At 39.2% G+C, this 26540-nt stretch overlaps 1 long non-coding RNA gene across 2 annotated transcripts in view; it reads right to left on the reverse strand.

Annotated features, from left to right (window-relative positions):
- Nucleotides 1–23375, reverse strand: part of LOC110135107 (uncharacterized) — a 68823-nt gene extending 45448 nt beyond the window's left edge. For both annotated transcript variants that reach the window (XR_002313266.2, XR_002313265.2), the window contains exons 1-3: nt 23226–23375; nt 16357–16439; nt 1106–1219 (exon numbers count right to left, since the gene is read on the reverse strand). This is a non-coding gene — a long non-coding RNA (uncharacterized lncRNA). The remainder of the gene's footprint in view (nt 1–1105; nt 1220–16356; nt 16440–23225) is intronic.
- Between the last annotated feature and the right edge of the window lie 3165 nt (nt 23376–26540).

Below are 26540 nucleotides of genomic sequence, written 5' to 3' on the forward strand. Positions count from 1 at the left end.
GTCAAAGAAAACCAGATATCCCAAGTTAAGGAATTTAGTGCTTGTCTATGTATGGGAAGCTACAAGAATCTGGCTCACTGAAATCATTCCTTTCATAGCCACCTCACCTGGTACTCTGTGTTTTTCACATCCCGAGCTCTTTTGGAGCTTACTATAGGGAGTGGCTGCAATCTGATGGCAAGGAGGTATTCTTCATCCTGAGTGCCCTTACGACTCACCAGCTCACATTGGAGGGCTGTAATCGCTGACAACTGTGACATCCCTGTCTAGTGATATGGCAGGAAATATTTTATTTCACACTAGGCACCACAGAGAGAGATCTAGGGGAGCTGACTTTGGTAAGAATGCTCATCCTTTGCTGACTTCTGCAGTTTTCTCAGTATCCCATCTGCAGGTCTCATCCTGGTCACCAGAAACTATAAGGGAAGAAAAGGAGTTTCCCCTCTATTCTCTTTAGTAAGTGCTTGAGTGAAACTCCTTTGTCTCTAGGGCAACTGTGTAAATGGATAAGCCTGTCTAAGATGATTAAAACTTCTCCACTGGTGTACGCTGTAATTCAATATTATCTTTGGTAAAGTTAACCTACTTGCTGCTGCTGCTGCGTTGCTGCAGTCATGTCTGACTCTGTGTGACCCCACAGACGGCAGCCCACCAGGCTACCCCGTCCCTGGGATTCTCCAGGCAAGAACACTGGAGTGGGTTGCCATTTCCTTTCCCCAATGCATGAAAGTGAAAAGTGAAAGTGAAGTCGCTCAGTTGTGTCTGACTCTTCATGACCCCATGGACTGCAGCCTACCAGGCTCCTCTGTCCATGGGATTTTCCAGGCAAGAGTACTGGAGTGGGTTGCCTTCTCCATTGACCTACTTGTTTAGCCTCAAAACAATTTTACTCACCCGAGGCCTCACACTGCATCCAATCCAGTTTTACATTGGACCCAGTCCAGATTATCTCCCATTTCTAAGCTGAACTTAGCCTGATCCCAGACTCAATCTAACTCTGGCCAGCTTCTGAACCCTATCCAGAAAAACAAATGCTCAAATAAAGTCTGAAAGCTCATAATTCAAAAGCTGTGGAGCTTGGATCCAGGCTCCAGAAAGGACTTACCAATCATTTCCAGAGACAGTGAAATCAAGGGGCTCATGAAGTCCTATGCTTGGTTGCTCATTGCTCTTGGGGGCCATTGGGGGTCTCCTTTGGTTCCCTTTTTGGACACCAGATCTGTTAAAAGATAAGCAAATGCATATTAAAAAATAAAAGAGATTGCACAAAAATGGATTCCACTATGGTCAATGCCAAGCTGGAAATTGTTAGAGGTGCGCCCTATTACTGTAGTCACATTTTTATTATTGAAAGCAAGCAGGCCCCTGTAGGGGCTACTGGGCACAGGGAGACTTTCTGTTCCACCTCCATAACCTTCCCTGGGTTCTGAAGGGCAGATTCAAAACGTTGCTAATCCAGGAAGGGAAAGGATTAAGAGTCAAGGGTGGAGCAGCCAAGAAATGATAGTACAGCTTTGGGGCAGGGTCCTGGTTCCACCTCAAGGGACACACATAGCAATATCCTTAATCCCATTTATAGGATTAAAACCCAACAATGGGAGGTGTCAGCATTCTCCATAAGGGAGAAGACTACTTGAGGCCAGTCTGATAGAAACACAGAAGCTCATTAAGAAGAACTCACACCCTAATCTTATCTGCAAATTTGCCCTTGAATTATTGCTATAAAATTCTTCCTGAGATCCTCCCTAGCTGGGAAACAGCTTTCAAGGGCAGGAGCCCTTTGTGTCCCCTTTAACTTGGCATAACAATAAAGTGATTTTTTTCTACTTCACCCAAAATTCCATCTCTCGGATTTCATTGGGCACCAGTGTGCAGAAAGGCTGAGTTTTCATCATCACTACTGACAGTATTGCCCTGTTTAGTTCACTCACTTTAGTCATCAAACTTGACTCAAGAGCCTGAACTTTTGTCAGTAGAGAAATTTATGAAGACATGGTGTAAGTAATTCCAAAGTATTCTATTTAGCAGCTTCCTCTCTGGAATGGCTATGTGCCTCCTCTTCCACCCCAGGATAGCTTAGATTTAAAAGTGGGAAGAAGGAAGCTCAATGATGAATATAAATCACTTTTATGTAATCTTCACCAAAGTCTTATGACGCATGTATTATCCTTGTCATCTAGATGAGGAAGCAGAATCAAAATGTTTAAGTGATTTAAATACCTTAGAACTAGTGTAGAATTGGGACTTATCTGGCACTGAAGCTCTACTCTTTCTTATACTTCCTATTATTTCCTTCCATGGTGACAACCTCATTTTGGAATGATAAGTTCTGTTGTGTTTGTGAAAGTTTACATTACTTTTTAATTATGTCACATGCTTTATCTATGTAAGCCTGGGCCAGTGCATAGGAGACATTTTCTAATAATCTGTTTGTGATTATGTGGCCTTGAGCAATGAGCAAAGGGAAAGAAATGCAATTTTTTATGCATAGCAAGTGCTGTGATAGGAAGCCAAATAAAACTGGGCACTGCTGACAGTAATGATGTTTTACCTCCTAGTGTTATAAAAATTTGCCTCATTAAACAAGATCAAACAAATGAGCCAATAAGAAGAAAGCCTCTTTTCTAACAAGCAGGCTTTAAGAGAAAGTAAGCCAATGAGAAGTGAGTTTCTGGTGTCAATGTAAAAACATTGGGGAAGATGAAACAGAAAAGATTCAGGCCTCTACTTCAAATGATGAGCTTGAAGACAAAAGAATCCATATGAAGTCCTGGTTCCAGGATGAGAAGTTTAGGTGGTATGCATCCTGCTTGCTTAAATGATTTGACTTTTGAAAAAAACAGAAGTAGGAGATATGTAACAATCTACATGTAGTTCAAATGAATAATCTTTGCATGTATCACCAAAAACTTCTAACATGTATACACTACTTACTATGTACCAGGTAGGGCAACCACATCATACTGGTTTGCCCAGGACATCTCAGATTTAGCCTTCCCCGGTGGCTCAGATGGTAAAGCATCCGCCTGCAGTGCAGGAGACTGGGGTTCGATTCCTGGGTTAGGAAGATCCCCTGGAGGAGGGAATTGTAACCCACTCCACTATTCTTGCCAGGAGAATAACACAGACAGAAGAGCCTGGCGGGTTATAGTCCATGGTATCATCTCTTAGTAGGTATACTAAAGGAAGTTCTCCACTTTTGCCAAAGTGTTAGTTGCTCAGTCCTGGTCGACTCTTTTCGAGCCCATGGACTATAGCTGGCCACCTTTGCAATAGGGTAATACCTGGTCTGCAAGCACTGTGGACATAACTTGCTTGGGGAAGTGACACCTCGTCTCCCACCATTATTTTGACTTCACTCAGAGCAAACCTCAGCTCTCTTACTATTGGATTGAGTGTTCATTGTCTGTTTGATATGGCCGTCCTCCAATTAAAATGTATACACTTGTAGAGGCTCTCGGATTTTATTTTTGCTTCTGTCCTCATTTGCACTAATGAATGCCTTCTGTGGTAGCATGGGTGCCATCTCCCAGGGGTCACGTGGAACCAGGCCTTGCTGAGCCTGGGAAGGACTGGCCAGGCTCTTTTTGCTGCTTTGCCCACCTGGAATGCTTCTATTTTTCAGCTCAATTTACCAGCTCATGCCCACCTAGGCTCAACAAAGGCCGAGTGAAGGCAAGATGCCCTGCTTTCTGAAGCTTTTGTTGCTCTCCTTGTCCTTTGATGTTGATTGAGAGCTGCCTTGTTCCAATAGGAACCCTTTGCCTCTCTCTGACTTCCTACCTCTCCCACCTTCTCCGAGGATTTAAATAGATCATAGCCAGAAGTTAATTGAAGATAAAAGTTTACAGTTAAGCCGGCAGGTTGTAGCACAATATCTATATAATCTAAAGTAACTGGGGCACTCTCAGGGTCATTGAAATGAACAAAGGTATTCTTCCAATGCATTTTTTAAATGTAGATAAATTTTGTGTCATATAAAATGCATTATAAAAGATTCCAATTGAGTCATTGGATTAAATGAACCTTTCAACACCTCTCAGAGGAAAGGAGATTGTATTTGGTATGATGAAATAGTCACTGCTTGGCTTCACACTTAGGTGATGCAGTGATCATCAGGGAAGAATTTACTTAAAACAAAAAAAATAAAAGAAATAAACTAATGAATCCCTGACTTTGTATCAGATATTATTATTTTTAAAATCATAACTTCCAAGATATTCTCAGGAAGAAAAATGATATTTAAAAGCTCTTCTGTCCTTTGACCCATTATTAAGATAGTATCAAATCCTCCCCAGTACCCAATATCCACTGCAGCCTATTAAAAAATTGATTACTCATATGCTAAAAGCTGTCTGGATTTCTCATCCCTTTAGTAGTTATGTAAATTCTGCTAAGGTTAAGATTAACAGGAAGCCAGAAGCCAATCTCGGACCAGTGAACTAATACAGAAGAATGAGAACAGATATGATTAGTATATTAGCAAGGGTTTATTTCTCTTCATTCTTTGATTATCTTTATTCTGAAGCTATGTTTTAGAATACTATTTAAGAGCTTCTGTTTGCAATCCACTTAGATTGTCTCGTATTTGTAGGAGAGTTTAAGGTCACTCTTAGAGATACTCCATTTCATTTGAATAACATTGTACTATTACCTTTAGTGGAGAAGGCAATGGCACCCCACTCCAGTACTCTTGCCCATGGAAGGAGGAGCCTGGTGGGCTGCAGTCCGTGGGGTCGCTAAGAGTCGGACATGACTAAGAGACTTCACTTTCACTTTTCACTTTCATGCATTGGAGAAGGAAATGGCAATCCACTCCAGTGTTCTTGCCTGGAGAATCCCAGGGACAGGGGAGCCTGGTGGGCTGCCGTTTATGGGGTCACACAGAGTCGGACACGACTGAAGTGACTTAGCAGCAGCAGCAGCATTACCTTTATAGAGAATAACTAATGAGAGACCATTGGAAGGTGGAGATATTGAATACTATCCTTCAAACAGAGAAGGAACTTTAAGGCTGAAAACAGTGAAGCAGGCAACTCCATGAAGGCAGTTATGGAAGTTTACTGTGGGTAACTAACATACAGGCAAGACTGAGTTGAGAATGATCCAGAGAGTACCCTGAAAGGGGTATGTGTGCATGCTAAGTTGCTTCAGTGGTGTCTGACCCTTTGCAACCCTTGGACAGGTGTCCAAGGAATTCTCCAGACGAGAATAGTGAAGTGGGTTGCCATGCCTCTTCCAGGGGATCTTCCTGACCCAGTACAGAGGGACTTAAAGGGGCCAAAACTAAAATAGAATCTGATTGCTAAGGAAGAAGCACATCTGCATGACAAGAACCAGGGGGTTTTCCTTCCACTGAGGGTCTCATGATTGTTAACCTTCTGGTTTTCATATCAAATGAAGGCAAGGGTAAAAGCTGATAAGACTTGGATGCATTTCTTATGAGGATGTTAATGCTCAGCCACTCAGAAGGGAAGGCACAGTGGGTCTAAGAAGGAGCTGACAAAATGGTATTAGTGTGGGCCAGCCACACAGAGACATCCCTAATCTTGCACTGCTTAAATCCCAAAGTCCACTTCTCTCGTGCCTTTGGCTACCCTCATTTCACCTGCAGACTCTTTTTGTGTCTTGACCTTCCCACTGATTAGTGTGTGGCATCCTCAGTTTGCTTTTCAATTTAAAGGTAATATTTTGCTCAAGTTTTCTTGTTCCTCACTTGTGTATCTGTACCATGGTTATTTTTCTTAAAATTTAAAGTATCTAAGTGTAGGGGCCTCACACCTGCTAAATGATGCTCTTGGATGGTAATGATGATAAACTAAAAGAAGTAAGACATCAAATTTGTATATGTTAAAATAGTTACAAGAAACATTGAAATCTTTGCATACAATTTATATTATCATGTATAGCAGAGCTTCTTGAAAACAGTATCATAGATGCTAAAAAGTTAAAATTTATAATCATTTTTTTTTTCTTGGAATCTTCCATTCAATTTTTTATTGAGCAACTACACTGTACTTCATACTGACTTTAGCAACCCCAAGTAGTCTTTTTATTTCAGTCTTGGATAGAATCCCGGATTTTCGTGCAAGCCCCAGGGGTGAGGTGGAAGAGTAAATTATTAATAGTAAATTATTCTGGCATGCTGAGAGTTGCTGTCACAGAGTGGAGGTGACCTTGCATCTGAGTCTCACATGATAGACCACTGTGCCAGGACCAGATGTTCAATGAGAGATAAGATGGGCTTAAACAGAATGAGGCTTTAAGGAGACCGAAAGAGGTCAGGTCATAAATTCCATCAGCTGCCAAACTTAACAGCAGATGCCAGCAGAACATCCCGGGACAGGCCCAGTGGTACTTCTGTGTTTGTTAGTCCAGAGAAAAGCATAAAGACAGAGAATATAAATCCCAGACCTCCCTGCCCTACTGTCAAAAGGGCATAGGAAACACACCTCATATACCCAGATGTCTCTTTGGGGATGAGAAGGCTGAGATAGCATTTGGAAGACTAGACATTTATCCAAAAAAGCACTGAGTTCCCTAGAGAGAATTAGCTTAATTAATAAGAGAGGAATAAACTCAGTTTTTATCACCACTCAGCAGGTGGGTGCTAATGATGAAGATTAGATTGGTTACAGACAAAGAAGTTGAATTTTCTCTACACATTTTTGTGCAGTGAGGGAAATTTGGGAACCCTCTGTTGTGTGTGTGTGTGTACATCTATTATTCAGGGAAGATACCGTTTCAAAACCCAAAGAGGAAGTAGTGAATATAGAAGGAAAAATTTAGAACTGGTGGTGGGTGGTTCTGGCAAGGAGTGACCAGCATCCCCCATCATTATTCATGAGCATTGCCAAAATAGAATGAAACAAGGGCTAACCAGAAATAAAAGCAACACCCAAAGGGAGTATTATCAACACAATTTGGGGAATTATGAATGACTTTACTCAAGAAGTGGTCTTTGAGGTGTATCCTGAAAGATGAGTAGAATTTCAGGAGGAGACTGTTCAAAGGCTCCAAAGCAAGGGAGTATGAAGCATGCTTAGTGAAAAAAGAAATGCGCAGTTTGTGCAGGGTGTAGAGAAGATGGATGGAAGCAGCTGACAAGCGTGGCTGAAGAGGCAGTGTGGGGCCAGGCTGGGAGACCAGGGCATTGGGATCTGCAAGTGGCTTTTGTTCACCTTATTCTCCTGCTGAAACTTCTCAGTTCTTATGCATGTTCAGCTGTGTCTGACTCTTTGGGACCCTAGTGACTATAGCTCACTGGTCCTCTCTGTCTATGGGATTCTCCAGGAAAGAATACTGGAGTGTGTTGCCATGCCCTCCTCCAGGGGATCTTCCTGATCCAGGGATCAAACACACATCTCTTGGTTCTTTTGTGTTGGCAGGCAGGTTCTTTAGCATGAATGCCACCTGGGAAGCCCATAGACAACAACTTCATATCCTAGAATGGGTTTAATAATGTATCCTGCCAGATGTTCTATGGAAAAAGTGGTTCCAGGTCAAATAAATCTGGCAAATGTCTTACATCAAATTCTCCTCTTGGTGAGTCATAATACACATTTGTATATTAAAAGCTCTGAGAAATCCTGTAGTAAAGATGTCCTTTTATTATTAATTATTTTAACCCAGCATTTCCTGGATTTTATTAGATTCTAGAATCCTTTTTTAGTTTGTTTGTTTTGAAACATAAACCCCACTTTTTTTTTAACCTCCTTTAAAAGTAGAGGAGGCTTTTCCTTTTGGACTTAAAATTCTCTAATTCCTCACATAAAAATTGCAAACTCTTCAAGATCTGGTCCTCTGTGCAATGAACTTCCTTTGTGCTAGCATTTTCTGAGCTACCATATTTCTAAAGATTCACCTGTTTCCTCTTCTTTAGAAACTTTGTTCTTTGCTGAACAGGGAAGAGCCTATTGATAATTTTAGGTAGGGCTCCACTGCCCTTTTTATGGTGTATATTTACCATGATTAATTTTCTTTCCTGTTCTTTAGTCCCTTGAGAATAGAATGCACATCTTATTAATTTCTATATTTCCATCATCTGAGATAGTGCCTGACACAACAAAGACTCAATTTATGTTAAATAAATGAATAATTCCACCTGGTCTCTACAAATTGCTCTGGCAGAGGCATGGGTGATGAATTGGAGGAGAAAAGAAAGTGGAGGCAAAGAGACTTGTGGGAACCCACTGCAGTTATAAAAGAGAACTTAGACCTGAATTACAGTAATTGCAATGGGGATGAAAGCGTGGGGCTAAGGTTTATCGAGCATCTGTTATATGCCAGGCACTAAACAAGCTGTTTGTACATCTTTATCTGATCCTCACCAGCACCTGTTTTATACAGGTCGATCAAAAGAGTACTCAATTACACTGCTCTCTCCTGAGAAACCTCCGAGGGCTTGCCTATCAACAGTTCTCTCAGCAGATGTACCCGTGCTGAGTCCCTGTGACCCGACCATGGTAGCCCCACAGGTGTGTCGAGAGGAGCATCAGTCTCCAAGGCTGAACAGTGGTCTATAAGAGATGGGGATCAAAATCTGTGCAAAAGCAGAGTTTTATTCTGATTAAGAATTTGATCAAACCTTGTGTTTTAGGCAGCCTAAAAATGAGACGAACATACAAGAAAGGATGCAGTAAGTAGTGGAAGTGGCTGAAAAGAAATACACGAAGAAATTGCCTTAGAATGAAGGCAATAATAGAAGTAGGAAGTTAACAGGGGTCGTAACATGAGGAGTAGAGAGAAATTAGTTGGTAGCCGAATAGAAGGAAGGACTTCCTTGGTGGCTCAGCCGGTAAATAATCCTCCTGCAATGCAGGAGACCAGGGTTCTATTCCTGGGTTGGAAAGATCTCCTAGAGAAAGAAATGGTTACCCACTTCCATATTCTTGCTTGGGAAATCCCATGTACAGAAGAGCCTGGAGAGCTACAGTCCATGGGATGGCTAAGAGTAGGACATGACTTACAACCAAACCACTACCACCCAAACTAGAAGGAAGCAGGTGGATAAAAGGAGAGAGAGAGACATTGTCATTGTTTGGCAGAGGTGCTAGTGTTAGGAGAAATGAACTCTCATCTTCAGGTGAATCCGAGTCCTGAGGGGCCCTCAGAACAGCACCTGCCCTGTTCTGAGTGATGGTGAACAACGTGCTGATTATCAAGATGCTGACTGAGACAGTTTCCTTTTCATCTTCATAGTATCTTTATAATATCCTGTGATAACTGGAATGTACCTTGTTTTCTTAAACCAGAGAAAGCCCAGCACAGCATTATCATTCTAATTTTTGTTGTAAGGAAACCAAGGCAGAAAGAGACTAGCTATTTTGCTCAAGTTCATGAAACTAGTAAGCACTGGAGTCAGGAGCAGAAGCCAGATTTGTCTGAGTCAGAGCCGATATTATATCTAATTCAATACAAAGCTTCTGCCAGCTGGAAGGCAGAGAATGGATTCAAAAAACACTGCAGAATTAGCATCCATGGTGCTTGGTGACCTAGTAACTGTTTCATTTACATATCATTAAACAAAAGGTCTTAGAATGTTTTTTTCCTCTTCTCCCACATTTTTCTTTTAACCTCCATTTGTGCTGTGGGAAGGTGACACAGAATCACAGATTCAAAGGGCTGTGATGCTGGTGAGTCCGATTCTTTTTGTTATTTTTAAAAAATTTCTGAAACACTTGTGAATTTTCTTCAGCTTAACAGCAGAGACTTCTTAAATATAATAACTCTTGATTTTGGGTACTGATGAAAAGAGAAAGCTTTCCTTGTGATGCTCACCAGTCTAGATTGAAGACCGAAGCACAACACGCACCCCCATAGAATTCACAGAAACATTCCTTGCTCTCCACCACTGCAGTTAAGTTTTTTTGTTGTTGTTGACAAATCCTGGCCTAACCCTTGTTCTGCTTTCAGAAAGGATTCCACTAGCCTTCCTCTGAGGGGACTTTCAAGTGAATTTTATTCATTCTGTCTCTACAAATTTAAAGACAAATGAATAAGACACAAGGTGGTCTGAAGTTTATCCTGTATCAGTTCAGTTCAGTTCAGTTCAGTCGCTCAGTTGTGTCTGACTCATAAAAATATTTGAGGGGGGTGGGGATGGCATGAAGGAGATTGGGGTAAGCAGTATGCCTTCTATAGTGTTGTGTGAGGTAAAATGTGGACCAAGTCGGCATCTGTCCTTCCTCATACATCATAGGCTCCACAAAGTCGGGGACCAGGTCTTTTTTTGTCCATCACTATATTTCCATCTCTGATGCAGTGGCTGCTGCCTGTTATGGAATGAATTGTGTCCTCCAGAAATTCATATGTTGGAATCCTAATCCTCAATGTGACAGTATTGGGAGATGGGGCTTTGACAGAGGTGATTAAGATGAAATGAATTCATAGGGGTAAAAAACCTAATCCTATATGTCTGTGGCCTTATGGAAGAGGGGGAGAGACCAGAGATCTCTTTTTCTCCAGCACAGAGGAAAAGCCATATGAAGACACAATGAGAAATCAGTCATCTGCAAGCCAGGAAAAGGGGTCTCACTAGAAACTCACCCGAACAGAAACTTGACCCTGGACTTCTAATGAAGAGAACTGAGAAAATACATTTCTATGGTTTAAGCCACCCTGTCTGGGGTGTTTTGTTGCGGCAGCCTGCATAGATTAACTCACTACCCAAAAAATATTTTTGGAAAGGAGAGGAAGGGGGAAAAGCAGATAGCAGACAAGATCTGACTTTTCAATTGACAAGATTATATGGCCTTTGGTAAATCATTGTAAATGTGCTACTTGAGCCTCTATTTCCTAGTAGACAAAATATAGATGAAAAATGAGACCCGTATTTTAGGGTCACGTGGAGGAGTAAGTAGGAGAGTGTATGTAAACTACATAGTACTATTCAAGTGCTAGTTGCTCTTATTTAAGAAACTATTTTCCCCTAAATATTAGTCATTTCAGCAAAGGGACTAACTTTGACTTTTTACTGTAAATTAATGAGGACTTCTAGACTGCGAGGCCTAGAAGCACTCTATATTTTTGACTATGGAAATAATGGACAAATAGTGAAGCCTGTATTTAAATGATAAAATAAAAAAAATTTAGGAATAAAAAATATAATTGTTACTTTTATTCAACCTCTCTAGCTGTTTCCATGCCTTTCAAAAAATAGTATGTATATAAATAAATAAAGCCTGTAACATCTTCTCAACTCCCTTATATTTTAGTGGTATCACACTAAAATTTGTATAGCCCTCTCAGCATTTACATGCTGTAAATGCCATTCACAAGTGAGGGGTAGTGCAAGCAATTCTTTGTTATCTGGTATTACTGTCTTCCTCCTGTTCCTAAATCCTTTAAAAAGGAATAAAAGTGATTTAAAAAATGGCCAAGTGCTACCAAACTGTCAGCAGACTTCTAGTGAAACCTTATGAAACAAGACGTGTCGCAAGAAGTGGTGTCCTAGAATGACCTTGTACTGGTGTGTGATAGCCAACCCTTGTATTTTTTTTTTTTTTTTAAATTTTTATTAGTTGGAGGCTAATTACTTTACATCATTACAGTAGTTTTTGTTATACATTGATATGAATTAGCCATGGATTTACATGTATTCCCCATCCCAGTCCCCCCTCCCACCTCCCTCTCCACCCAATCCCTCTGGGTCTTCCCAGTGCACTAGGCCCGAGCACTTGTCTCATGTACCCAACCTGAGCTGGTTATCCGTTTCACCCTAGATAATATACATGTTTCAATGCTGTTCTCTTGAAACATCCCACCCTCTCCTTCTCCCAGAGTCCACAAGTCTGTTCCATACATCTGAGTCTCTTTTTCTGTTTTGCATATAGGGTTATCGTTACCATCTTTCTAAAGTCCATATATATGTGTTAGTATACTGTAATGGTCTTTATCTTTCTGGCTTACTTCGCTCTGTATAATGGGCTCCAGTTTCATCCATCTCATTAGAACTGATTCAAATGAATTCTTTTTAATGGCTGAGTAATATTCCATGGTGTATATGTACCACAGCTTCCTCATCCATTCGTCTGCTGATGGGCATCTGCAACCCTTGTATTTTTGACATCTCTTTTCAACTCGATGCCATGAGGGCACACTGGTAGCTTGAAGTTAGCCATATAGGCTTACTTATACCTTGGCAAATGCTAGGAACCTTGGCTTTCACACCCTCTCCCTTGAAGACCCAGTGTTGTTAACATTTATCAGCAGACAAGAAGAAGTGACTGTAAGTGACTCGCAGGCCCACTCAGGGTGGCCCGGACAGTGAACCAGCTGAGACCTGAAACAGCATGTCTCTCAGGGGTGGATGGGGAGTGAGGAGTGTACAAACTCAGCTTCCGTGGGACTTGGGCTTCCTCTTTCCGGAAGAGGGAAGGCACCAACTTGTGTGCTCCGGAAGTCTCTAAAGCTTGGTGTTTGCAGATAAATATCATACTGGTCTGATAGGCAAAACAGACAGCCTGGGGCTGGCAGCCTGCATGCTCCCTCACTGCTTTCTCTTACTGATCCCATGAAAAAGGCAGAATAGCACAGTACCAGACTCTGCACTGGGGCCACCCCCAACCCCCAGACCCCACGCCATCGCCTCAGCAGAGCCCTGGCCTGAGCGTGACTTCCTGTGAAGTAATGGGAGCCACGCCAGCTGGCACTGTGCAGTCTGTCCTGCAGTCTGGTGCTTGTGAGACGGGACACAAAGACCAGTAACAGAAAGAAAACAAGCAAACCAAAAAACAAAACAAAAACCCCAATAGCTTTGAAAGCTATGGTAATGGAACCTAGTCATCCACATAGCACCCACTTCAATTTCTAAAAGTTTCCTGTCATTCCAATGGGTAGGATTCCATGCTTCCACTGCAGGGGGCCTGGGTTCGACCTCTGGTCAGGGAACTAAGATTCTGCATGCCATGTGACAGGCCAATAAATAAAAGCTGTTTGCTTATTAAATTTTTGGGTTTTTTTTAACCACATATTGTTATAAAAAGATGTTTTACAAAGATACATGGTTGACAATATGATATATTGAGGATATATATATATATATATGAATAAGACAGCTTACAACAAAGGTATATGGTTTACAACATGATATAAAAATAAATGAAAGACTTTGGACAAAGGGAATATGAGTAATAAATGGGGAAGAATCTGTGAATATACAAGGGCTAGTCATAATACCCCATATCCTTGCAAGACGTAGGTAGTCTGTAAGATTTCCCTAGCAGCCAACAAGAAGACGAAAACAGAGCCACTATATTCGCAGGATTCTTAAAGCACACACAGATTGTTTAGGAAAATTATTGACTATTCCTGGTACTATGACAATAGGACCCTATTGCGTGTAGTGAGAGATGTCCTCAACAACATCTTGTAGTGAATAAAACATTCAGTTTCACTGTGCTGTGTCATAGCATGGCTGAGTGTAAGTGATATTCATTTCCATTGTTTCATCATTAGTGAATTGTCAAATCCTTTCATTAGACTTGATTATAGGTGTTACCTCTGTCAAATTTTTCTTTCATCATCTTAATTCACTTAATCTTCTTCTTCATTTCCTATTATTTGTGTCTTACTTTGGTATTTTTTGTAACAATCATTTTCTTATATTAAGACTCTTCATTATTGATTCCAAAAAATCTCAGCCTCTTGATCTGCAATTTTGTTAAAGTCCAGCCTCAGTATAATAAATTTTCCATCAGTTGTTTTAATAAGAAAGTTAATGTGACCAATATGCTTTGCAGGATTTTTATCCCTAATAAGCTATTATCTGGGAATGCTTTTTCCTCTGGGAGCCTGATCTTGCAGCCTGCTGTATCTTGTGGGTCTTAGGCTCTTGAGTAGTCAGAGTGAAATTTATACTTTTTACCATAAAGAATAACATAAATCTGGTCCAAACTTAATAGGATTTACTTTGGGCTGAGTTTGGAAATTATTAAATCTTACTACATGCCAGGCACTGTCATACATGCTTTACATATATAATTTCATTTAGCTCTCATAACACTGAAGGTTCATATTTATTATGTCCATTTTACAGATAAAAAAGCTGAAACTTGGAGAGGATAAATGTCACCCAGTCAGGTGACATTATCACACAATTAGGGTCAGTGTCAGGATTTTAACTCAGGTCTTTTTTGATTCCATAGTGTATTTTTAACTCCTTCTGATTTAATGGATTACCCTTCTTCTCTTTCTTCCTTCCTTTTTTTTCTTGCTTCACTTTCTTTTTTACAGCAATTTCATGCATTACCTTCCTCCTCTCTTCCTTCCTTTCTTTCTCTCTTTTCTAAAAAGACATGGACCATTTTTAAAGTCTTTATTGTATTTGTTACAATATCGTTTCTGTTTTATGTTTTGTTTTGGCCATGAGGCATCTGGGATCTTAGCTTCCCCACCAGGGGTCAAATCCACACCCACTGCATTGGAAGGCGACCTCTCAACCACTGGACCACCAGGGAAGTCTCTCTTTCATTCTTTCTCAACTATTTTTTTTTTTTTTACAGCAGTTTTAGGTTCACAGCAAAACTAAATGGAAAGTGTAAATGGTTGATATATATTCCTGCCCTACAAACACATCTTCCCCACCATTGACATCCTTCTCTACAGTGGTACATTTATTGCAATCAATGAATCTATGTTGACACTTCATTACCACCTGAAGTCCACAGTTTGCATCGGGGTTCACTCTTAGTGTTGTACATTCTATGGGTTTTGATACACATATAATGACATGCCTTATTACTTTTTGGTTTTGCTTTTGAACCATTTCACACATTTGCTCAGGCAGGGAGGGTTCTTTTGCAAACTGATGAAGTCCCATGGGTACAGAATCCAGTTTCAAGAAATGATGCTATCAGTTCACTGAGGAAGGATGAGATTCTGTGGGAACTGACTTTAGGCTATGAGGTCTCATGGTTTTATTCATAAAACAAGTGCTAACTTATTAATATTCAATGGGGATTAACCTTTTTTGGTAAATAAGGTCACTAGAGAACACTTATCTAAAATAGCCCTTTTGTTATCAAACTTTCCTAGAATCCAAGGTGCTAATCAAAAAATTGTGAGGTAAGAATGAACATATGAGATAATAGTAAAATAAATTGAGTAGGCTTGAAGGATATTTCTTTCAGATTGTGGCAAAAACTAGAGAAATCATTCCTGCTTTAGTGCTGACTACGTATATTTAACAAAAAATTGTGAGGTAAGAATGAACATATGAGATAATGGTAAAATAAATTGAGTAGGCTTGAAGGATATTTCTTTCAGATTGTGGCAAAAACTAGAGAAATCATTCCTGCTTTAGTGCTGACTACGTATATCTAATGACTTGTATTGCAGGTCTCTCTGAATAAACCCCAACTCATTATTATTCATCAACTTTCTGTTTTCTAAACTTCATACTGAGTGCCACATCATTTTGTTTGCATTTATTACAAGCATGTGGTTATCCAGGTTATAAAATGTCAAAGCTCAGGCTACAGTAATATTATATTTGGACTGGGGACCTTAAGGAAATTTAGAAACACTGTAGTCTCCTGCACAATTCATTTCAAAGTATCTCTCAAGTGTCACTCCTTCAGAAGGCTAATCATATCCCTTCCATATTAATTAACATAAAGTTCAATTTTTCAGAGAATGGTTTTTCTGATTTTGTTCCCAATTTCTCTGAGTGACTCATACTTAGGCCTTGGAGTATATTATGCACTAATTATTAAAAAATGCAAGGGGACCAAAAATATCATCTTCTCTTTCCTTTACTGGGGCTCATCTGAGACTGGGATTATAGTGATAATTTTGCATGTATGTGTGACAATTAGCATGTGTTTAGGTTTTTAAAATTTTTACCGAAATGGATAAGAGAATCTGAAATAAATGCGTCAATGTATTAAAGTAATACACAAAATCACTTGGAAAAATGAAAATCTAAGAAAAATAAAAGGGTCCACCCCATAATTTCCCTCAAAATTCTTGCAGCAACTCTACCTTGGCCCCAGCTCAGGCTGCTGACACTATTAGGAAGTGAATTCCACCCTGATTCAATCCCAGTTGTGTATTTTATGGTACCAGAGGGTTTTACTCTCTTGGATTCCTAAAATCAAGATGTGCTACTTTCTGTATGATATGTGAACCACCACTTTCAAAGAAGCACTGTTACAACTTGTTTTCCTAGTCTTCTAGGTGATAAGGATTTTGTCTGTCAGTTTTAAATTTGTACATGCACAATCTGAACATAAATAAAAGAATATGTCTGTCACCAATGACTGGATTTGGTAGCAAACATTAATATTTTTAGGCTATTCTTTAATTATCATAAATAGCAATTTGAACTTTTTTGAAAGACACATCAGAACTCACCTTCACCTCCTGGATAAACTTCAGTTTGATATAGTAAATTCTGTGCTTGATCCATATTAAGACTGTAAATCTTCTTGAAAACTCTTAATTAAAAAAAATACATTGTTATTTTAATAGGGCAAAAAATTTCAAGTTGGAAGTCTGTTTTTCTAAAGAAAATGGTTTTGATTTTGAGAAATGAAACAGTCCTGTCATTTAGAAGATCAATCTGTCATATTTTTCAAGGATTTTCAAGGTTTTCTTAAACATGTCCCTTTTGGAATTAGTGGCAAAATTGATGTCTTTGTTTCTTAATCCCTAAGTCAGACTGGTATAGGCGAAATGGCTCCTGCATTGTATGCCTCTTCTCTCTTCCTTAAAATGCAGGGTCAAATTAAAACTTAAAAATGAGAGTCAAGAAAATAATTATACCCTGCTCATTGTTCTTGCCAGAGGGGGAGTTGTAAGTAAACAAAGGAGAACCCAGAGCTTTGAAGCTATAATAGGATTTCTCTTGTGTGTTTTTCCTCTTTGTATAGACATTAGTTGAGGCAAATCTCATTTCACTTAATAACTGCCTGGATTAAGGAAGTTTTTGAAGATACTAATTTACATAAAGTAAGCTGATTTGAATAATTGGTGCTAGTTTGCATATTGAAAACAAAACATACATCTGCAATTTTACAAAAGATTTGGGTTTGATTGGCATTGCCTCAGGTGTTCTTATATCAATGAAATTAAAGTTTCTTTACTATGTTTATATATCAGTGGAGAGGGCTGAAGGGAAATTTACATACATATAAATTCTTTGGCAACTAATTATTAGGCACTTGCCTAAAAGTCTGTACTGCTTAAACTTACAGAAATATGAAACCACAGTACAGATTAATTTCTCTGAAACTAAGGATTTAATGTTTATCTTTTTTAAATCCTAAAGAGGTGTTAACAGTGTTTAATGACAAAACTGGATACAAATTAATAATTACTTTATATCTGAAAGTAAAATGATTTTTGTAATAGTCAAGTAAAATGGCATAAAAAGTGTTTCACTCAATTTCATAAAAGAAATAAAAGATAATAATAATGTATGGTCTATGTAGAGTTTCATATTATTTGAGCAGAGGTTTCTGAGCTTTTCCTGTAAACAGTACTTTTCAGTTCAGTTCAGTTCAGCTCAGTCACTCAGTCACGTCCGACTCTTTGCAACCCCATGAATCGCAGCATGCCAGGCCTCCCTGTCCATCCCCAACTCCCGGAGTTTACTCAAACAGCACTTTTAGTATCTGGTAATTTTTTCACTGGGTTTCTCTGGTGGCTCAGTGGTAAAGATTCTGATGGCCAATGCAGGAGATGCAAGTTCAACCCCTGGGCAGGGAAGATCCCTTGGAGAAGAAAATGGCAACCCTCTCTAGTATTCTCTCCTGGGAAATCCCATGAGCAAAGAAGCCTGGTGGGCTACAGCCCTTGAGTCACAGAAGAATTGGACACGACTTAGTGACTAAATAATAATTATTTTTCACTGCATCTTTAGGCCAAAAGACTCATTTAATATTGAGTATTTAGGTCCAAATAACTTAAGGATTTATATCCTAATGTCATAGAAGCCGGTTGGAAAAACAATATTGTTATTTCAAAAAAACAATGTTTTTTTCATTCTTAAATATCCAGTTATTTACTATTGTGTGCATGCTAAGTTACTTCAGCTGTGTCTGACTCTTTGCAACCCCATGGACTGTAGCCCACCAGGCTCCTCTGTCCATGGGATTCTCCAGGCAAGAATACTGGACTGGGTTGCCATGCCCTCTTCCAGGGGATCTTCCTGACCTAGGGATTGAACCTGTATTTCATGTCTCCTGCACTGGCAGGCAGATTCTTTACCACTAGCACCACCTGGGAAGCCTCCCTATTGCCAAATTCAGACTTAAATTGAAGAAAGTAGGGAAAGCCACTAGACCATTCAGGTATGAACTAAATCAAATTCCTTAAAATCATACAGTGGAAGTGAGAAATAGATTCAAGGGATTAGATCTGATAGAGTGCCTGAAGAACTATGGGTGGAGGTTCATGACATTGTACAGGAGACAGGGATCAAGACCATCCCCAAGGAAAAGAAATGAAAAAAGGTAAAATGGTTGTCTGAGGAGACCTTACAAATGGCTGTGAATAGAAGAGATGTGAAAGGCAAAGGAGAAAAGGAAATATATACCCATTCAAATGCAGAGTTCCAAAGAATAGCAAGAAGAGATAAGAAAGCTTTCCTCAATGCAAAGAAATAGAGGAAAACAATAGAATGAGAAGCCTAGCAATCTCTTCAAGAAAATAGAGATGCCAAGGGAACATTTCATGTAAGGTTGGGCACAAAAGGACAGAAATGGTACGGACCTAACAGAAGCAGAAGATATTAAGAAGAGGTGGCAAGAATACACAGAAGAACTATTCAAAAAAGATCTTCACGACCCAGATAATCAGGATGGTGGGGTGACTCACCTAGAGCCAGACATCTGGAATGTGAAGTGAAGTGGGCCTTAGGAAGCATCACTACAAAGCTAGTGGAGGTGATGGAATTTCAGTTGAGCTATTTCAAATCCTGAAAGATGATGCTGTGAAAGTGCTGCACTCAATATGCCAGCAAATTTGAAAAACTCAGCAGTGGCCACAGGACTGGAAATGATCAGTTTTCATTCCATTCCCAAAGAAAGCAATGCCAAAGAATTTTCAAACTACTGCACAATTGCACTCATCTCACATACTAGTAAAGTAATGCTCAAAATTCTCCAAGCCAGGCTTCCACAGTACTTGAACCATGAACTTCCATATATTAAAGCCGGATTTAGAAAAGGCAGAGGAGCCAGAGATCAAATTGCCCACATCCGTTGGATCATTGAAAAAGCAAGAGAGTTCCAGAAAAACATCTACTTCTGCCTTATTGATTATGCCAAAGCCTTCGACTGTGTGGATCACAAACTGTGGAAAACTCTTCAAGAGATGGGAATACCAGGTCACTTGACCTGCCTCTTGAGAAATCTGTATGCAGGTCAGGATGCAACAGTTAGAAGTGGACATGGAACAACAGATTGGTTCCAAATCGGGAAAGGAGTACGTCAAGATTGTATGTTGTCACCCTGCTTATTTAAATTATATGCAGAGTTCATCATGAGAAACGCTGGGCTGGAGGAAGCCCAAGCTGGAATCAAGATTGCTGGGAGAAATATCAATAACTTCAGATATGCAGATGACATCACCCTTATAGCAGAAAGTGAAGAGGAACTAAAAAGCCTCTTGATCAAAGTGAAAGACGAGAGTGAAAACATTGGCTTAAAGCTCAACATTTGGTAAACTAAGATCATGGCATGTGGTCCCATCACTTCATGGCAAATAGATGGGGAAACAGTGGAAACAGTGACAGACTTAATTTTTTGCGCTCCAAAATCACTGCAGATGGTGACTGCAGCCATGAAATTAAAAGACGTGTACTCCTTGGCAGAAAAGTTATGACCTGCCTAGATAGCATATTAAAAAACAGAGACATTACTTTGCCAACCAAGGCCCATCTAGTCAAAGCTATGGTTTTTCCAGTAGTCATGTATGGATGTGAGAGTTGGACTTTAAAGAAAGCTGAATGCTGAAGAATGATGCTTTTGAAGTGTGGTGTTGGAGAAGACTCTTGAGAGTCCCTTGGATAGCAAGGAGATCCAACCAGTCAATCCTAAAGGAAATCAGCCCTGAATATTCATTGGAAGGACTGATGTTGAAGCTCAAACTCCAATACTGTGGCCCCCTGATGTGAAGAATTGACTCATATGAAAAGACCCTGATGCTGGGAAAGATTGAAGGCAGGAGGAGAAGGGGATAACATAGGATGAGATGGTTGGATGGCATCCCTGACTCAATGGACATGAGTTTGAATAAACTCTGGGAGCTGGTGATGGACAGGGAGACCTGTCATGCTCCAGTCCACTGGGTCACAAAGAGTCAGACATGAATGAGTGACTGAACTGAACTGATGTGTATGATTGTGCCACTGCACAAATCCTCAAACCATGGAGTAATATGGACCTACTATTCTCATTTCTTGTTTTATATTGATTTTTTTTTTTTTAGTTCTTAATTTTTATCCCAGCAATTGCTGAAAATGTTTCACAAAGATATAACATTGTTGCAATATAGACAAATATTCAATCATTACATTGTACACCTAAAGGGTCTTCCCAGGCAAAGAATTCACCAGCAGGAGATGCAGGAGAGGCAGGTTTGACCCCTGGGTCAGGAAGATCCCCCAGAGTAGGAAATGGCAACCCGTTCTAGGTTGTGGAGAAATAGTTCCCTGGGAAATTCTATGGACAGAGGTACCTGGCTGGCTACGGTCCAGGAGGTTGCAAAGAGTCAGAGACTGAGCAACTGAGCATGCACTTATGTACACATAAAGCTAATACAGTTTATGTTAATTATAATACTAATATGTTAATTGTACCTAAATAAAACTAAAAAATATGACATCGAAAGGAATGTATATGTTGAAACTGAACTATCTCAGAGTTGTTTTCTGCATGTATCTGACAGATGTCACTGTGTTTCCTTTGAAGATTAAAATATCCTGTGGCACCCTTATTAATTTTCTGTGGCTCCCATGGGTGGCTCTGGAATTTGAGAAGGGCAGTATTTAGGACAGTATATTTTAGAAAGTTTTATAATTCATCTAATAGTTTAACTATCTAAAGCTAAATTTCATGTTAGTGTTCTCATTTCATTAGCTGACTGATAGTCATTAACTACTCAAGGAGGTATTGGCTGTATTGGCTTGCATATTCTCAATAAGCATCTGTCTGTAATAATGATTGCAATCTATTTCAGAAATAATGACAATGTTTTGCATGATAAATATTTGTTGGAAATGTTGACTTATTTTAACTTTCCAGAGAAACAGTATATAAGCAGCCTTCCAATGGATCAGAGACTGGGATGGATCCAGTGGTAGAATGGAATAAATGACCAGATGAAAGAGGGATACTAGAAATCTCCATTTCCTGTTTACCTTACTTAGTTTCCATGGCATTGCTGTCTTCTGCTTTGTTTCGAATTTCCATCCTTGTAATCACTCTTTCATGAATACAAGAAACAAAGACCATGGGTTCAGAGAGTGGTAAAGACGTCTCATCTTGGGGAATAGTGGAGAAGCATACAGTGGACTTGGTGTTCTACCTATATTGTTACCTGCACTTGAGTATCAGTTCAGTTCAGTCACTCAGTCATGTCTAGCTGTTTGCCACCCCATGGACTGCAGCACGCCAGGCTTCCCTGTCGATCACCAACTCCTAGAGCTTGCTCAAACTCACGTCCATCTAGTCGGTGATGCTATCTAACCATCTCATCCTCTGTTGACCCCTTCTCCTCCCGCCTTCAATCTTTCCCGGCATCAGGTTCTTTTCTAATGAGTCAGTTCTTTGCATCAGATGGCCAAAGTATCAGAGTTTTAGCTTTAGCATCAGTCCTTCCAACGAATATTCAGGGCTGATTTCCTTTAGGATTGACAGGTTTGATCACCTTGCAGTCCAAGGGACTCTCAAGAGTCTTCTCCAATTTCACAGTTAAAAAGCATCAGTTTTTTGGTACTCAGCTTTCTTTATGGTCCAACTTTCACGTCAATACATGACTACTGGAAAAATCATAGCTTTGACTGTAGACCTTGATGAGAGTTATGAGGACTGGATGGGGGACAGGTGAAATTTAAAGTGCGGATTTAGATTTAGAGTGGATCAAACATAAAACAGATAGAAGGAACATGAGGGAAAGAATAAACTTTAGGTTAAGGGAGGATGGAAGGCAGTGTTATCTACACATTAAGCATGTCCATTCAAATAGGGGAAAACTGGATTAGGAGAGGATCAGCTATTTCCAGTTGGTCATGAAACAATTCCATTGACTAGCCCTTAAATTCTTGATTCTTAGAACTAATAGTGTGCTAGATATTCTCATACATAGATCTTTGTGCACATCTATGATATCTCCTTAGGACAAATTTATAGAATTGCTAGATCATGGAATATATGTATGTTAAGACTTTTGGTACGCTCTGTCAAAGTATTCCTCAGAAAGGTAGTAAGAATACAAGGTCCACCATCAATGTATGAATATGGACACCAGAAATGGCAAGTTCCATTTCTTTTGGCAAGTTCCACTTAGGAGAGTTAAGGCTTCCCAGGTGGCGCTAGTGGTAAAGAACCTGCCTGCCAATGCAGGAGATGCAAGAGACTCTGATTCCATCCCTGGGTTGGGAAGATGCCCTGGAGGAGAAAATGGCAACCCTCTCCAATATTCTTCCCTGGAGAATCCAATGGACAGAGCAGCCTGCTGGGCTACAGTCTGTGGGGTTGCAAAGAGTTGGACATGACTGGAGCAACTTAGCATGCACTTAGGAGAGTTATATCTGTACATAGCCATGAATGGGGATTCTTAAGGCCAGATGTTGATTCACTGACAAACACTAGATTTACAATAAAAATTTAAAAAATAAGCAGGCTAGACTAAGAATGTGGGTTTATGAATACTGCCCAGTAAATATTCCACAGTGATATTCTGGGTACAAGTTCTAATTTCTCAAGAATGGAGGTATACCAAGCTACAGTGGCTGAAGGAGTGGTCTGTCTCTGGTTTGGTCTGGATATTTTTACTTTGTTCAACAAGACCTTTAAAAATGACCCCACTATTTTTGCTAAAAAATCTTACCTTCTTTCTAAATTTTCCTATCCTTGTGAATAGAACTACCACCTCTACATCTGGCCAAGCCAAACCTGGGAATAACATAAAAATACCACTTTAACCCCACACAGCCCCAGCAGACAATTGTTTACCAATTACTATCAATTCTATTCAATTAATGTCTTCAAACATACCCCAATTCGAGTGCTGTTCTTTCTACCTTTGTAATTTCTTGCTCCCTAATGTTTTTGCTACCCTTGACCTTATATTGACACTAGAGTGGAACCTCTAAACTGTGTGTCAGATCATGTCATGTTCTTAGTTGGGATTTTTTGGTATTATTGTCTACAAAATAGGAACTAAAACTTACGGTTAGCCTTACAGGATCCTAGTAACCACAGAGCCCATTGTTACATCACATAGTTGGTGTCGCCAAACACCCACGTACTGGGCATGGTTTTCATCCTGAACCTTTTGCCTTCAGCCATTTGAGGGGCCGGATCCTGACTTGGGCCTTATTCTTCATGCTTTTGGTGCATGATTTATCTTCTTAGGCACAGCTGCTCTTTCCCTTTCCCATCTCTTGCTCAGCATAACATCTCTGGCTTTGACCTTTTGGTGGCTCAGAGGGTAAAGAATCTGTTTGCAATATGGGAGACCCAGGTTCAATTTCTGGGTCAGGAAGATCCCCCGGAGAGGGGAATGGCTACTCACTCCAGTATTCTTGCCTGGAGAACCCCAAGGACAGAAGAACCTGGTGGGCTACAACCCATGGGTTTGCAAGAGTTGGACATGACTGAACAAATAACACTTTACTTCCTTCACTTCATGCTGCCCTGCTACTATTGAGAATCTCCCCTTTTCCTGGTTGCTACTGTGGAAATAAAAACATCAGAGTTCTACTAGCATCAGTGCAGGATTTCAGAGTAAAACTCTGTCCAGAGCTGGCCCACAGCCTAGGGACTGCAAAACTTGCCAGAAGGGGTTCATTTGCTTGAACTTCAGGGTTAAGAGTCTCAAAAACTCTTAGCACCAAAACTAAGGCCTGCGATGTTTATCAGAGGCAAAGTTCCATCTCAAAATTCTGTCTCATTTGTGGTTTTTTTCAAGAAAGCTATCATAGGAGTGCTATAGAGAGAATGAAGTTTTTAATAGAATTCCTTCTGCAGATTTAGAAAGAATGGTATCTATTTGCTAAGTTGTTTGCAATTGAGAAATGGTTTCTGATTTGAAAAAGCAGGAAAGCACTACATCCTGAGTGAATATTCATCTACTGATAAGTAATAAGGTGACAGCTAAATTAAGCTGGCTATTCTAATTTTAATGTTTTCTATCCTGAAATGTAATTGGTTGATGAAAAGAAACAAAAACATTGCTGATATAAATAATATAGACACATATTTATCTTATTAATATCCTTCATAATGTTTCTGATTAAAGGAAATACACAAAATAAGTTCTGTTTTAAGAAAATAAAAATTGACATTACTGTTATTTACCTAAATAATTTGACTAAAATATTTATAGTTGACTTATAGAGTGTAAGGTATTTTGCTGCCAATTACATCATGTTTGAGTACCTTTTGCATGAAAATAATAACTATTAAATTTTCTTATGTGCATGGAAAATGAATACATATAGTAAAATAAAACAGTGCTGTAAAATGTGTAAGTAGGGCTTACAAGAATCAAACTTGCATTTATGTCTTTGTTGTAGTTTTTAAAATTATGATATGTAGCATTTTGAGGTTAGAAAGGCTTTTATTGGCCTTCAGTCATACAGTGTATGAAGAGATGAGGATGATTTAATTGGGAAGGTGTCTGAGCCCCAAGCAGAATCGTAGTGCCTATTTTGTCAGGGAGGCATGTGGTGGAAGGGCATAAAGGAGTCTCAGAATGGAGAGAGAAGGCAGTAGTCATGTGGACTCAAATCCCAGACAGACCATAAAGAGATGTTCTCAAATACATGCAAATGTATGACCTACATTGTCACTGAGTATTGAATAGATATTCACCAGATTAACACTTAATAAAACATCAAAGAGTAAGAGATTCCATTTTTTTCTTGGATACAGACAGAAAATATTTATGTTTAGGCGTACATTATGAAAAACGTTGTGAACTTTATCCAGATTGAAATTACTGCCTCTCACTAAGAAAAGCTTTCACTGACACCCCATCTTGAGTAATAACAAACATATTGTAAAACCCATCCAACTGATAAATAGTTTTTAGCTTTTAGGAGCATTTTCAATAACATAAAGAGATTGGAGTGAAGCGGAAGTGAGGCCATCTGTTTCAGTGTTGAATTTTAATTTTCCATTATTAATATAACAATTAGCAACTGATAATTATTCCAGATAAAAAGCTGTGTTCGTAAATATTTAAAATGAGACAAATGGGTGGGTGGGTTGGATACCTTTGAGGGGATTTGGATCAATGAAACTAGAATTTAGTGGTTATATGGTTTGTGTTTCTTGTTAAATTCTGGAATGGTACTGGCATATAGAATGGTGTTAAATTAATTTGTTTTTTCAGTCTTGTTTTCATGTAATTTCCCACATTATACCCTTTGCTATAAAACATGCCATGTTCAATTAAGGTATGCTAGTATGTTGAAGAATTTTTCAGCAACTCTGTTGAAATCTCATGAATGAGGTCAGCCACAGGGTCAAACTAATACATGCTAAATGCTTGTATGTAATTTTTTAGCTTGAGACAGGCTCAGAGGCATTTATTTGACTAACTCCTGAGAACAATTGGTTCTCCAACAACCTTGACAGAATAGGCTTTTTGAGAATAAAATAGGTCCTGTTTCATTCCTTTCCTGTAGCTCATTTTGAGTAGCATCTTATAACAATCCTAATTTTAAAGTTACTTCTATTCACCCAATGAAAGTAACATGTTTCTTTTGATCCTTTAGGTTCCTGAGTCTTTAAATTGCTTTGAGTTATTTTCTCAAACTGTCACTGTTAATCACACACATTTGTTTTGCCTTATGCTATTAGTAGGATGGAATTTACCAATTTCTTTGCATGATCCTGTTATACTGATACACTTAACATCTGTCATAAATGATTTATTAAGATTTAGTGAAAATTATATTTCAACATATTTAAGGAGCAAACTTCACTGAAAACAAATGTTTGACACACATTTCAGACTCTCCAAGCCTTTCTAATTGTAATTAAGATATAATTTCATTTCATTATTATTTGGACACCCAAGTTGTCACAATTTATCTTTTCTTTTATGCAGCATTTCCCACTTAAACACATTCAGGCAACTTTCATTTTATCCAGATAAGCACAGAATTTTGGTGGTAATTTCTTTTTCAGAACAAATACATGTTTCAGAGTATGGAAGATTTTGTGATTTTCAAAGTAATAGACAGGCCAAGTTTACAAATTTAACCCAATAGATGGAACACATAGAGACACACACAAAATTTGATGCTCTTTTTTTTTTTTTTTTTTTTTTATTGCTCACGGCTGCTGCTGCTAAATTGC

This window comes from Odocoileus virginianus, chromosome 1 (assembly GCF_023699985.2).
Source record: "Odocoileus virginianus isolate 20LAN1187 ecotype Illinois chromosome 1, Ovbor_1.2, whole genome shotgun sequence".
In the NCBI taxonomy this organism is placed as follows: domain Eukaryota; kingdom Metazoa; phylum Chordata; class Mammalia; order Artiodactyla; family Cervidae; genus Odocoileus; species Odocoileus virginianus.